At 48.0% G+C, this 12,094-nt stretch overlaps 1 long non-coding RNA gene across 1 annotated transcript in view; it reads left to right on the forward strand.

Moving 5' to 3' along the window:
- Nucleotides 1-8,230: 8,230 nt before the first annotated feature.
- Nucleotides 8,231-12,094, forward strand: part of LOC149870407 (uncharacterized) — a 30,323-nt gene continuing 26,459 nt past the window's right edge. The window contains exon 1 of the long non-coding RNA XR_016440446.1: nt 8,231-8,351. This is a non-coding gene — a long non-coding RNA (uncharacterized LOC149870407). The remainder of the gene's footprint in view (nt 8,352-12,094) is intronic.

The following is a 12,094-nucleotide window of genomic DNA, read 5'->3' on the forward strand; positions in this document are numbered from 1 at the left end:
GACTGAGAATACTTCCTTCTTGTATTGGTGAGACATACTTCTACATTTAAAATTTACTGGATTTTTGATAATATCTCAGTTATTTGAATATTGAGGAGACTTTCTGGGATTTTGTATAAAGCTTGTTTGTGGTATAGTTAATAAAGCCTTGCTGTCATTAATTGGAAAAGGTGTTGTGTCAATCCCTTAATACACTAGGGTTAAGATCCCATTCTAAACACAATGAGTTGTAACTGCATTTTGAGGATCCTGTTTCTGTTAGTGTGTGTTAGCTGTGTTCTAAGAAGATTACCCCTTAGGAGGATTGTCCTACTGTTCTGCCTATTTCTTGAACCTAATCAAAACTTAGACATGAGCTAAGTGCCTATGTCTCAGACTTAGGTAATTCTTATCATGTACAGAGGCAGCAGTGTAGATCTCTAGGGAACATTTGAATCAAACTGAGAGGCCTCTAGTGAGTTTAAGTCTTTAGGGTTAGGGGGCACTCAGCTGGAATTTTTGCTTGCAGTTCTGAACTTATGCCCTTAAGTCCTGTTTTAGACCTTGAAGTCATTTATTTTTTTGATATGGCCTATGAAATGTATGTTTGTAAAGAGGTCTCCCAAATCACTAAACCCTAATCTCCTACCAACACAAGTGACTACTATATATACTTCTTTTTATCAGCATAACTGAAGGGGTGTGTATGTTAGGGAAATGTGGGGGTGCAGGAGAGGGGAGAACATAAAAATAACCACCATCATAGTGGTAGTTGGCTGTGATGCTGCCATCAGCAGTTTGGCAGTTGTCTCTGCCTCTGCTTTCGTAAATTCATTGATCTGCAATATAAACTAGCTGTCCCCTTTTCAGGCTCTGGGAGCATGGCCACCTCCCCTTGCCCCAGGGGTCTGCTCCCTACTGGGGTCTCTGGTGCGCCAGCTGGAGGAGCTCCAGGACACAGTCCAGAGACTGCGTGCCATCAGGGACTGCGAGCAGGAGATAGACTCCTACTGCCAGGCCCTTCTCCCCCGGGAGCCGCAGGGGAGAGCTCCGTCTCCCTCCGTGACTAAGGAGGACTCTGGGACCTCCCGCTCTGCCCAGTCAGGGGCATGGACCAAGATGGTCAAGGGCCCCAAGGCCCGCCGCACCAAGGCCCCTGCCCCGCCGGAGCTTAGCAACAGGTTCGCACCTCTTGCAGCCCCAGCAGAGCCCACGCAGTTGCCAGCTCCCACAGGCAACACAGGCTCGACCGCAGCTACTGGCCCCGCTCTCTCCAAGACAAAGCGTAAGGTGTTTGTTGTGGGAGACTCCATCCTGCGGGGCACTGAGGGGGCAATCTGCCGCCCCGACCCCTTAGCCCGGGAAGTCTGCTGCTTCCCGGGGGCCCGCATCCGAAACATTGCGGAGAGGATCCCGCAGCTCCTCCGGCCTACAGACCACTACCCCATGCTCCCGATTCATGTGGGCACCAATGACACAGCTCAGAGCACCCCCAGCCAGGTCATGAGGCGCTACAGGGAGTTGGGAGCGGGCTTAGGGGTCTGGGAGCTCAGGTGGTGTTTTTGTCGATCCTCCCAGTCTCGGGCTATGGGCTGAGGAGGGAGAGGAGGATCCATGCGGTGAACCAAAGACTGCGGCGCTGGTGTTATCGGGAAGGCTTTGGCTTCCATGACCACAGCCCGCTCTTTGGAGAGAGAGGCAGCGAGCTGCTGGGAAGAAAAGGCCTCCACCTCTCTCCCCTGGGGAGGAGGCTCTTCTCAGCCAGGCTGGCTGACCTGCTCCACCGGGCTTTAAACTAAGCCCGCTAGGGGATGGGGGGACTACTGCCCCTGCTGGCCCGCTGAACGGCCCCTGCAAAGGCAGCAGACCAAGGCACTTAAAGGGGCACTTAAGGGAGCCCACCCCTGCCCCAGCCCTGGCACAATCTGTGGGCAAGGCAAGAGCCCCCAAGGGCACACTTGCCTGCCCGTACACTAATGCCAGGAGCCTGGGCAACAAGCAGGACGAGCTCGTCCTCCTGCTCAGTGCAAAGAAATATGATGTCACTGGGATAACGGAGACCTGGTGGGACTCCACCCATGACTGGACCACGGGTATAGAGGGCTATACCCTGTACAGGAGGGATCGTGTTGACAAAAGGGGCGGGGGTGTAGCTGTCTATGTGAAGGAAAGCTACATGTCCCTGCAAGCTGATGTTGGCGACCGGCATGGACAGCTAGAGACCCTCTGGGTAAAAATTCGTGGGGAATTCGGCACAGGGGACACAACTGTGGGAGTCTACTACAGACCTCCCACTCAAAGTCCCGAGCTTGACCAGGAGTTCGCCCGGGAACTGACTGAGGCCGCTTGCTCCAGGACCTTGGTTGTCATGGGTGACTTCAATTACCCGGACATCTCGTGGGAAGATCACTCAGCTAAATCTGAGCGGGCGCAAAGCCTTCTCTCGTGCGTGGATGACCTCTACCTGACTCAAGAAGTCTATGGGCCAACGAGAGGCAAAGCGCTGCTTGACCTGGTACTGGCTACAGGGGACAACCTAATCGGCGACCTAGTGATTGATGGGAAGTTGGGTGACAGCGACCACGAGCTGATCACCTTCACCATCCGCCGTAAAGCTGGCAAGTCAGTCAGCAACACAGAAGTCCTTGACTTCAGAAAAGCCGACTTTGACAAGCTCAAGAGGCTAGTCAGTCAGGCCCTCAGGGACCATGACCCCAGGGAGTTGGGAGTTCAAGAAGAGTGGTTGCTTCTCAAGGAAACGATCCTCAGTGCACAAGCTAAATCTATTCCAATACGGAAGAAAGGCAGCAAGAAGGCACAGCAGCCCTCCTGGCTCTCCAGAGACCTAGCGGACTTGCTGTGGCTAAAAAGCAAAGCCTACAAAGGATGGAGGACGAGATTCACCTCCAAGGAGGATTACTCTGCGCTGGTCCGGTCCTGCAGGGAGCAAACCAGGAAAGCCAAGGCTGCAACTGAACTCCAACTAGCTTCAGGCATCAAGGACAACAAAAAGTCCTTTTTCAGATATGTGGGGAGCCGGAGGAAAAGCAAGGGCAATGTTGGACCCCTGCTAAACCAGATGGGGCAACTGACAACTGACGCCCAGGAAAAAGCCAACCTATTAAATAGGTACTTTGCGTCAGTCTTTCATCAGTCACACGGGATGCCCATGCCTGCTATGGGACAGGGAAATCTGGGTGAGGGGGATCCCCTACCCTCCATAAATGCTGACCTCGTGAAGGAACAAACACCTTGAGAAGCTGGATACATTCAAGTCAGCTGGCCCTGACAATCTGCACCCCAGGGTACTCAAGGAGCTGGCGAGCGTCATAGCCCAGCCCCTGGCACGGATCTTTGAAAACTCCTGGCACTCTGGTGTAGTGCCCAAAGACTGGAAGAAGGCCAATGTGGTGCCGATCTTCAAGAAAGGGAGGAGAGTGGATCCGGCTAACTACAGGCCCATTAGCCTGACTTCTATCCTGGGGAAGATCTTAGAAAAGTTTATTAAGGAGGCCATCCTTGAGGGACTGGCCCAGGCTAACATTCTAAGGGACAGCCAGCATGGGTTTGTTGTGGGTAGGTCTTGTTTGACCAATCTTATTTCCTTCTATGACCAGGTGACCTATCACCTGGACAAGGGAGAAAAGATTGAGGTCATATATCTTGACTTCAGAAAAGCTTTTGATCTGGTATCCCATGATCACCTCTTGGCCAAACTGCCCAGTTGTGGCCTTGGCTCCACCATGATCCACTGGCTGGGAAATTGGCTTCGTGGTCGGACCCAGAGTCCAATGGCAGTCACTCATCGTGGTGCCCTGTGACCAGTGGGGTCCCTCAAGGCTCTGTCCTGGGACCCATACTGTTCAACATCTTCATTAACGATGTGGACATTGGAGTCAGGAGTGGACTGGCCAAGTTCGCCGATGACACCAAACTTTGGGGCAAAGCATCCACGCCAGAAGATAGGCGGGTGATCCAGGCTGACCTGGACAAGCTCAGCAAATGGGCAGACGAGAACCTCATGGTGTTTAACACCGAAAAAATGCAAGGTTCTCCACCTTGGGAGGAAAAACCTGCAGCACCCTTATAGGCTCGGCAGTGCTACGTTGGTTAGCACTACAGAAGAAAAAGACTTGGGGGTCATCATTGACCACAAGATGAACATGAGCCTGCAATGCGATGCTGCGGCTAGTAAAGCGACCAAAATGCTGGCTTGCATCCATAGATGCTTCTCGAGCAAATCCCGGCACGTCATTCTCCCCTTGTACTCGGCCTTGGTGAGGCCGCAGCTGGAGTAGTGCGGCCAGTTTTGGGCTCCACAATTCAAAAAGGATGTGGAGAAGCTTGAGAGAGTCCAGAGGAGAGCCACGCGCATGATCAGAGGTCAGGAAAACAGATCTTACGATGACAGGCTGAGAGCCATGGGACTCTTTAGCCTGGAAAAGCGCAGGCTCAGGGGTGATCTGATGGCCACCTATAAGTTTATCAGGGGTGACCACCAGGATCTGGGGGAACGTCTGTTCACCAGAGCGCCTCAGGGGATGACGAGGTCGAACAGTCACAAACTCCTGCAAGACCGTTTTAGGCTGGACATAAGGAAGAATTTCTTTACTGTCCGAGCTCCCAAGGTCTGGAACAGTCTGCCAGCGGAGGTGGTTCAAGCGCCTACACTGAACACCTTCAAGAGTAAACTGGATGCTTATCTTGCTGGGATCCTATGACCCCAGCTGACTTCCTGCCCTTTGGGCAGGGGGCTGGACTCGATCTCCTGAGGTCCCTTGCAGCCCTAATGTCTATGAAATCTATGAAATAATGCCTGTATACGAGTGCTTTGGTGCTCAGCAAGTTGCCCCGGGTGAGGCATGAGAGGCTGGGGCCAGCATTTGGGGTCCTGGGGCCCTCCCAGGGCTCCAGCAGTGGTGATCCAGGCACATGGAGCCTGGCCAGCAGCCAGAGTGTGGCTTCGGCTAGCCATGCTCCAATTTTGAGCAGTGCATGCTGCCCGTGTATACCAGGGTCCAGTTCTGAGCAGTGCATGCTGCCCATGTGTACCACCCTGTTTTTTACGGGCACAGAATTTTTTTGACACAGGGATCTCCTGGTGTCAACCCCTCCCCCCCGTGTTGCAAATTAACATTATAGTGAATGCCTGCATGTGCAGCACATGAGGTTTGCAGTGCCACAGACAGACCCACAGCACTGCAAACCACATGCATGTGCTCATCTGCACATGTCTGATAGGAGTTCAGTTTAGTTCAGGGCTGCTCCTTTCCTGTTCTGCCCCCCTACAGCAGCCAGGCTGCAATCCAGGCTCCCACAGGTGTTAGCCCCTAGCTGGCAAGTGGCACTGGGCTGGTCCCAATATCTGCAGGGTGGGGAGAGTTGTCCCAACTTTGGCGGCAGCTGCCTCCCAGCCACACATAGACTGGGACCAGTCCTGGATTCTGTGTGGCTGGGAAGCAGCTGCTCCCAGAGCTGGGACAGTTCCCCCTGCCCTGTGGAGATCAGGGGTTAGCCAGGCAGCAGCTCTTCTGTCTGGGCCGACCAGGAGCAATTTGTTCCTGATTAGGTTCTGCACGTGTGCTTCGGCACATTAATTAATGCACCATTTTTCTAGTACCTGTATGTACTGGTACTAGAAAACAGCACATTAGACCAATTTAAGGCACAGTAATTGTCATACACATGTGGATATTGATGCTTTACTGTGGATTAGATTAGTCTAATGTACTGTAAAGCACCTCATGTAGACATACCCCATCTGTTCCAAATAATGAACTCATACCTTGTAACTGAAGTTGTATTAACCCTAAGTGTGTTGGCCTTAATTTCATTTGAAGACCTAAGTCTTCAAAGATCACTCAGTGTTTCCTGTATATTTCTGCTGTGGGTAAGGTGAAAAAACCACCCCACCCTGACCAACCAGGCAGCTGGCACGCTGACCAACCTGGCACCTCCTCCTTTCAAGGGTGGCTAATGCAGCATCACCAGCAGATAAAAATCCTGCCCCATGGTAATGCCAGTTATGGGGATAGATTGATAGCAACTTTTAACATAGGCATGAAAGGGGACTCCAGCTGAATGGATAGGAGCCAGTGTTTTGCTTCATCCCATACACCCTCCTTCCACATATTCTCTTTTCCTCTTCTCTATCACCAACAGTATAACAGTGGGCTTACAAGGATTATGGTGACTCTACATTGGCCCTGCCCTTATCTCCATTGTTTTTACCGATGGCATATTATAGGATGCTTTTGGTGTTTGAGGTAGTGTGCCTTTTTATGTGAGCAAGAGGGTTTGAAGTGGTGCTTATGGGGATTCCTTGGCTTAAAGACTGCCTGTGAATGCAGGGGGTTGGACTTGATGGCTCAGTCTATGTTCCTGTACTTTCATATAAAAATTCTCTCAAGGTAAATATGTTTCCCCCAGATGAAAAGGCAAGTGGAATTATTTTGGATACATCTTTAATAGAAATTGAGTGAATGTTTCAGATGATGCAAAGGATAAAAGAAAGTAGTTATTTCACCCATGTTTTGTTCTATCTCTGTAGCAGAAGTAAAACTAAGAGGATTTTTATATGTAACTGAACAGTCTTGACTATGAACCTGAAGGAAGCAGAAACATTGATTAAGATAACCATTTTTATCTATTTAATTTTGTCACCATACCTGTACTTTTAAATAATTTAGTTCTGGATCTAAAACCTGGCTGGATCCATACATGCAGGCATGTGTGGTTTGTGGCCCTGCAAACCTGTTTGCAGGGCCACAAACCACACAAGTTACACATTAAAGAGTGTGTGATGCTACTCATTTGCAGTGCCAGAGCAAAATTTGCTACTAGGATTTCTTGGTAGCAAAAAAAAAAAACCCTGGAAAAAAAGTGGTGCAAACCACGCCAAAGTGGTGGGCCCTGGGACAAACACAGAGATGGCCCAGGGCAGCCTGATATCCCATCTCCGCATACTGTGGACCCCCTGTGCTGAGACACCCTGTGCCCCAGCCAACTGTTCCCTGTCTGGTTAGGGCACAGTGTGCCTTGAGACAGGGGAGCAGGCAGGCCTGGACTGGCTGCTCCCCTGTCTCTTGTGCCTCAGCATGGAGGCACATGGAGCCCCCGAAGAGCACATGGCTGGGGTGCAGTGTTCCGTAAGACAGGAGAACAGGGATGCGGCGTACTTCATTTCAGGGGCTCCTCAGCATGCAGAAATGGGAGAGCAGGCAGCCCTGGTTCTCAGTGCCTAAATCCATTTTCAGAAAGTGCTTTAAGGTCTTAGCTGGAGAAGCATTTATTAAAATCAATTCCCACAACACCCATCATGATAGCAAATGGTACATGTACACATATAGAAGGACACTGAGCTCAAACTATAGTACAAAGGCTGTCACTAAGAAACTCTTCTCAACCAAGACTAAAGTTAAAGGTACAAAACAAAATCTATCAGTAAATGCACAGCAGAATTGGTGGAGTGTTGCCTAGTCTGAGGTTTACCTAGTACAGGTTTGGGTTGGAGATGCATTACAAATATTCTTACCTTTATTGGGGTTCAGAGTTACAGCTTTCCTCATACATTATAAGTTTCAGTAAAGCGGTTTGCAGGACAGGGATAGGCAGATGCTCTAAGTGAATTCTCATTGAAGTCCATGTGAGTTTGTCATAAGCCTCAGTAAGCTCAGGGTTTTACTCTGCCTCAAGAAAGCAGCCAGAAGCAAGCAGCTGTAACTTTAGTCACTCATTGAAGAACTCTGAAATACATGGACAGAAATGCCAGCCACAAACATTTTATAGTACTATAAACTAACCTCATTCATGTGGCCTCAAGGTAAGTTTTATACATGGATCGATCCGCCACCTATCCCTAACAAAGGGTGTTTGTACCTGAAAACTTGCAAAGAACTTTTTTCCAGTTGTTTAGTTGGTCTAATAAAAGATATCACATCTACCCAATGAACCTTGTCTGCCTATGCACATGGTGGAAGGCATTAATTTAGTCCAGGGGTTAGCAACATCTTTGGGCAGAGTCCTACAAACACCCTTAACCTCAATTTGTAAGATGTTGGCATGCCAGGGGTGGATGGTGGAGGAGCCATGAGGGGCCCAATCCTTGTCATGGCAGTGCAGCCCAGCTCTTTCTATAACATCTGCCTTAAGCTGTGTGTCAAGCAAAATGCCTTCACATACCATGCTCTGGCACCCATGTCAGGGATTTTATATCCCCAATTAGGTCTTCTAGCCCTTTTTTGTTGCTGCTGTTACCAGTGAAAAATGCAGAATATTTTCCTCCTCAATTTTACCAGTTAAAAATGCTGAACATTTTCCTCCTCAATTTCCAGATCCTTCAAAGAATTCTGTTGAGACCTGGAGACCAAAAGGTAAGATTTCCCTTCATTAAATTAATATGTATGCGTGCATGTGTGGACTTTAATAAAATGAAAGTTATAATAAATCAGCCAAGAATTAAGCAAGGCTTTGTCATTCACCTACAAAATGAGAGAGAGTTTTTTCAATAATTAATTCAGTTGCTCCACAATATTTGACTAACCATCTGATTTAATCTGTTCCTATAATTATTCTAAGTGATTTTCATTAGTACCATCTCTAATGCAATTTGTAAACAAGTTACTTCTTTAAATACGTACGTGTTGAATAAAATGGGGATTACTAACACATGAAAGTATTTTCTCATATCAAATTTTAGCTTTATTAAATTTAACTTAGATTTGTTAAGGTTCATAAATGAGACGAATGAAAAATCAGAGTGTCTATTTTTAATATGGCGATATTTTTAACACAATAGTTCTGATAATGGAAAAAAAAGATGTTGGATCAGCTTTTTAAAATGTAAGATGTGTTTGAGGATTGATCATTGAATCTATTATTCCTCATGTCTATAAAGCCTGCTTCTCAGACCCAGCATGTAGAGTCTCTTGGAAGTTTCCTGGTTTACTTTCTTGTGTCAGTCTGATCATACTGTTACCAGACTTTAGAGGATTCAAAAAACCCTGATTCTCAGAAAGTTCAGATGAACTGCTTTTGTACAGAGCATGTAACCCTTCATTAGTGAATCTGTATCTAGTCCTCAGCTGCAGAGCCTGGTTTAAGATGCTGAAACATGCATTTTTAGTTCAGAGGATACCCTGTATACAATGAATACCAAAATAGTGATAATTTTGGGAAACAGAAATAAAGTTTTATATTCATATTCCTGCTTTAATTGGTGAAGATAGAAAGGTTATTTTTACATATGTAAAAATGTAGAAAGGGAAAACTTGAATAACACTTAACAGGAATTAGAGTAAATACCAGCTGAAAAAAGTAGGAAATAATAAAAACCAGTTTCAGAAAGGATGTTTTAATGTTACAGTTCCTAAATCTGCTAAATTTAAAGGGTTTCACACTTTATCTACCTATGGGCTTAGATAAATCATGAGACGAGAAATAACTCATCAGAAATATAGGTATAGTCATCATGGTATAACACAATCAAAACAAATTCATGTAAACAAGTAAGAGAACCCACCAGGCTACAACTCAAACCACTTCTACAAATCTGGATATTTACTCCCAACTCCCATAGGCAGTCTCCTGTCTGTCTCCATAGCAGCCAATTTTATTCTTTCCTTGAGCAAGAGGAAAGTGTAGATGAGACAGTTAGCCTCTTTGTTCAATAGAGGCTACAGCATGTCCCTGTAGTCCAAGTACACAAATTACAGTTGAAATCCACAAGCACTAACTGCTGCCAAAAAGTTTGCAGTTTCATATCTGTAGGCAAATCTGTAATTAATGGCTCACAAAGAGAAAAATATTTTTGTAGATAATTTGTCTACATCTATAATTAATTTCATTTTCTTCTTGGAAAAAAGCAAGCTGGTCACACATCCCAAACTGTATGATCTGAGCCTAAATTAGAAGCAAACATGTTCAAAACATGAAGATGAAGAGTAACTGTGGCATGGGCAAAAATAAGCACCAAAATCTGGCAATACTAGGTGTATGAAAACTCTTTGTAATAGTAGCTGTGCTCCTTCTGTTTCAACCATGTCCACTTTCCTGTTGAAGGAAAAAAAAAATTAAAAAATGTTAGAAGGGAAAGTCCGGTAAGGTATGCAGGGGTCTTTAGCTTAATATACTCTTTCTTCCTTGCAGGAGGATCTTGAGTCTAAAAGTTCAATGCAGGAAATCCTTTGGACCTTGTTACATGGTAATCTGTAGCAGTTCCTTGAGATCTTACTACTTGGACTGTTTGGACTGTCTGCACATTAACACCTAAAACTAGTTTTAAACAGTACCATGGGCAAAGAATTTTGATGCCTGGTGCAAAGCATGCAGTGGCAGCCTGCCCTCGCCCTTCACACAGCTCCAGGGGGCACACTCCCCCACTGCCCAGAATGCCCAGGAGTGCATGCAGCAGAGGGAGCTCCCCTCTCCCTGTCCATGCATCCCCCCAAATGAGCCACTTGAGGCTCTGTCCTGAACCCTACCCTGGCTGGGCAGCAACTGTTGGTGCCCCTTTGTTCCGGTGGCCGAGGCAGTCATCCTGCTCACCCCCCACCCCCCCAGCTTGCTACGACACTGGTTTTAAGCACTCATTTCATAGTTTCATAGTAGTTAGGGGTCAGAAGGGACCTGAATAGATCATTTAGTCTAACCCCCTGCCACTGGCTGGAGCACACTCTGGGATCACATGACTCCAGACAGGTGTTCATCCAACCTCTTTTTTAATTTACCTAAGGTAGGAGCGAGGACCACTTCCCTAGGAAGTTGGCTCCAGATCCTAGCCACCCTAACAGTGAAACAGTGCCTCCTAATCTCTAATCTGAACCTATTCTCCAGCAGCTTCTGGCCATTGTTCCTCATCACCGCCAGGTGCTGCTGTGGAATAGGGCCCTTCCTATTTGCTGCTGATCTCCCCTAACGAGTTTGTAGGCAGCCAGCAGATCCCCCTCAGCCTCCACTTGCTGAGGCTGAACAGGTTCAGGTCCCTTAGCCTCTCCTCATAGGGCCTGCCCTGTTGCCCTCCAACCAAGCGGGTGACCCTCCTCTGAACCCTCTCAAGGCAGGCCATATCCTTCTTAAAGTGCGGTGCCCAGAACTGGATGCAGTACTCCAATTGACGCTGGACCAATGTCGTAGAAGGGGAGTAGCACTTCTATCACAGCACTTTGGGACTGGTTTGAGATGCATCTTTGAATGCACTACAACGTGCTGTTGGCTTTGCTGGCTGCGGTCTGGCATTGGCGGCTCATGTTCATCTTGGAGTCCATAATGACTCTAAGATCCCTTTCCACCTCTGTGCTCAGAAGGGGGGAGCTCGCCAGCTTGTATGTATGCTGTGGATTCCTTCTCCTCACGTGCAGCACTCTGCATTTATCTACATTGAAGCCCATCCTATTGCCATCTGCCCACTTCTGTAGTCTGTTTAAATCTAATTGCAGCCTCTCTCTCCCTTTGAGCATGCCTATCTCTCCCTACATCTTGGTGTCATCAGCAAACTTGGACAATGTGTTTTCCACCCCCTTGTCCAAGTCTCTGATGAAGATGTTAAACAGTGTAGGCCCCAGGACCGGGCCGTGCGGGATCCCACTATTCACATCCCACCAGGTTGAGTACATTAAGCAGCTCAAAGTTACCCCACTCCAGGATTGGGTCTACTGCCCTGCTCCAGTATCCCAGATCCCAGCTCACTGCCCTCCCCCCCACACACCCCTACTTATTTGTGGCAGCCTATCCTGGAGAAGCAGGCAAGAGAGGGTTCACCTGCTTGCCCAGCCACCACAGCTGCTGTTACTGCTCTCTGGGTAGACTCAGTGGAGAGAAGAGCAGCAACCTGGTAGCAGTGGCAGCAGGGGCTGACAGGCAGCTTAACCCCATCCCTGCCTGTTCCTCTGGGACAGATAACACAGGCAGTGTAAAAATAAGTGGGCGGTTGGAGGGAACACCAAGGGGTGGGGGAGCCCTGGGAGTGGAGCGGGGTGGGGACTGGGGGAGCTATGGGGAGCAGGGGGGAGGCCCAGAATGGGAGGGTAGGTGAATTCTTACCTTTCAGTTCCCCGGGCCTGAATGTGTAATTGCTTCAAATTCGAACTAGTACTAATGCCTATCAATATTTGAGCAG

Source organism: Crocodylus siamensis, chromosome 2, assembly GCF_052110815.1.
Source record: "Crocodylus siamensis isolate JL-2025a chromosome 2, ASM5211081v1, whole genome shotgun sequence".
In the NCBI taxonomy this organism is placed as follows: Eukaryota; Metazoa; Chordata; order Crocodylia; family Crocodylidae; genus Crocodylus; species Crocodylus siamensis.